Below are 3,165 nucleotides of genomic sequence, written 5' to 3' on the forward strand. Positions count from 1 at the left end.
AAAATAAAATAGTTGCTAATCGTGTTGTAGATTATGTCTTTAGATCAATAATTTTATTAAATTCACACAGCTGACTACACTGTATGCAAAATAACATTTTAGAATTTATTCACACCTGCCCATCACCTTCATCTCTTTCCTGAGACAACACTCTGTCCTACCTGAGACACTGTCTTACCTGTTGCCTCTTATTCTGTAGCCAGCTCCTACATCATTACATTACATCAGTCATCTTAAAAAAAATGAACATAAATACCAGATTACTTTTTTTCCTTTGCATCATTTGACTGTTAAAAATGTTATGAACTTTAAAAGAAGTACCCAAACACAGGCTGAACTGATACGACACAAGACTTGGACTAAAAAGTTAAGTGTTTTATTTACAGGTTGTGACGGTTCCAGAGTTTTGTTATTTTATTGCTATTTTTATGATTAATTTATTTGGGGTGCCAGCCAGGTCTCCCTCCTGGCATATGGGATGTTTTAAACCAGTGTGTGTGGGATTTACTGTTATACTTTTGTAAGTTTGAATTATTTTTGATTAACATGTCACACAAGGACATACATTATCTGACAGGTTTCAGGTTTAGGATTCAGAACAGGCGAAGACAAAACAAGTTTTAAGGTTTTATTTGAAAACCGGAAGTCGGTGTTTCAGACTCTCGGGGTTGCACACTCTGTAGAGCAGAACACAAATGAGTGTTGGGTCAAGAATGGATTTATGACAAAAATGAAGTTATCCACTGACCTGCTTTTAGCTGGATGAAACTCCTCAAAAGGTAAGAGCTGTGCAGATTTTGTTTGATGAAGTCCGTGTAATGAGAGTGGGGTCAGGCTGAGTGCGGTAGTCCAGAATTGGGTCAAGGGTCAGAGCCGGGAGATCAGAGGGCCGAAAACAAATCCAAATCACAAACCAAGTGGTGATGTCCAGAAAGGAGAAATGGGGTCTGTAGCCGAGGGTCAGAGGTAGCAAACAATCCAGGAGGGGAGCAGGCTGTGGTCGGAGGTCAAAAGCCAGGCAAGAGGTCAGAAATGTGAAATCAGGTAAGGACTTGACAAGGATGCTGGACATTTACTAGGCTGAGGCTTTTCAATAATCTGGCACTGGTCTGGAGAGAGGCAGGAGCTTAAATAGGACAAGGAACAGGTGATCAAAATGAAGGTGATTGCTCGAACAGAGAGGCCCGGCAGGAGGCACACTGAGTGACAGGCAAAAATGTAACATCATCATGAAACTTATACCCTTTAAATTTCTTAAAGCAAAGACTGGCAAATAATAAACAGCACAGACAAAAAAACATTAAGGTTTTTCATATATAGTAATGTTAACAAAAATAGAGGACAAAAAAACTAGGTGTCCCTTCTCCCCAATGTCCATTTATAATACAAAAAAATAAGCACAGTCAAATATTTTAGGTCCACTTGTGATTTTTCAGTCCACAAGGCTTTAAATCGACACAAAAATATGTTCCTCGGGCAGAAGATTTTCTCCAAAAAAATAAACAAAAAAAAAAAATACTCCACAGCAAAGGAGCTGTAATAAAACAAAAATACATTTTTTTACAATATGAAATATNATATAACATTTTTGGCAAAAGAAAAGAACATTGAACAGACTTACTTGGCAGATGGGGCTGACTTGTGACAGGATGTATAATAGTGAATACTAGGAAAAAAACAAAGTTTTATGTTGTTTCTTTAGTTAACTTTCATTTTTTTAAACACACACAAGATTTTAATTAATTTTTTTATGGGAGACATGTTTTATCGGCTTGATACGCGATTACGTCATCAACCTGCGACTTTGATGGTCAAACAAGGATTGTRTGCTTGTTTTGTGGTGACGTCACTCCCCGGCGTCTGCTCCAGTAAGGATTCCTTTACTTTCTCCTGTCCACGGTTTGGCTTTTCAGCAGTTTACTCCACGCATTTCACAAAGTTGTGCCCAACGCTAACAAGTGATTACACCAGCCTCGTCTTCCTTTTTCGGGTCATTGCCAGAGCAATTCATGAAAACCCAGGGCTGCTGGAACACTCCGTCTTCTCTAACGAGTGAACAAACCAAGTAACCGAGGGTGTGGGTGGATTTAAAGGTGAGTCACCATGGCGTGCGCAGGTGCTCAGAATTATTAATCAATGGTACAGAGGTGGAGACTAACAAAAACAATTTACTAATTAGAGGTGCAACCCCCAGGTTGTCACACTCCCGCCCCACCCCCACAAAAGACTACTGAATGAAGGTTTCTGTATTTTTTCTGTCTACCATAATGACCAAAGATGGGATCTTGATGATGGTGACGGAGGAGTGGTTGCCTTAAGGATGGTGGAACATACAGTTGATACAGGTTTTTATGAGGGAATTTTACTGCTCGATAAATTTCTCCTTTTGATACTGTATATGATATTGTATGGCTTTCCTTAACTTCTCCTCTCTCCATTATCTTTTTAAATAGATTGCTTGCAAAGGGGTCTTGTTTTGTGCTTGTTGGATGTGGACTTTGGTTACTTGCTGATGGGTAGAACTTGACCACTGCAGAAGTGACAGGCAGTCTGCGATGGAGACAGGACTCAGGTGAGTGAAAACATTTACAGATCCAGCAGTAAAGCTTTGGTGTTCCTGATTTTTGATTGGGATGAGTGATGGTTTATTCGTGATAGAGTTTTATAGAATTTATTAAACTTCTTGAGGTGTTTCAAATAAAGTTTTGAGGTACATGACAAACGTGTTGTTCATCATGGCGTGTCCACAGGAACACAGAGTGCGAGCAGACAGAAACTGCTTTGGAGCAGAGCTGGTAAGACAANATGTTCGGCTGGGTTGTTGTGTTTCTCTGAGTTCTTAGGTTAAAAATACCGAACATTTTTGGTGCCTGCGACCCGGATTTCGACAACTTCCACTGATCGAGAGGAGGAGACGCGCTGAGGCGGTGCGCGCCCGCCTGATCGACCCGAGGGTCAATGTTACTGAACTGGGCCAGTGTTTCTTTAGGTCTGCTCGTCCCTGTCAGTGGTAGTTAGCCGAATTCCACACTGAACAGACAACAGAGATTGCGAGTGAGTATGAGTTTTACTCGTTTGTGTGAACGAGTGACGATCGATCTGAGATAGAAGTGAAATACGTATTTGTGTTGTGAAGCTGTAAGAGCCAGAAGGGCCGTGCTGAAA

Source organism: Austrofundulus limnaeus, unplaced genomic scaffold (assembly GCF_001266775.1).
Source record: "Austrofundulus limnaeus strain Quisiro unplaced genomic scaffold, Austrofundulus_limnaeus-1.0 Scaffold400, whole genome shotgun sequence".
NCBI classification, from domain to species: Eukaryota; Metazoa; Chordata; class Actinopteri; order Cyprinodontiformes; family Rivulidae; genus Austrofundulus; species Austrofundulus limnaeus.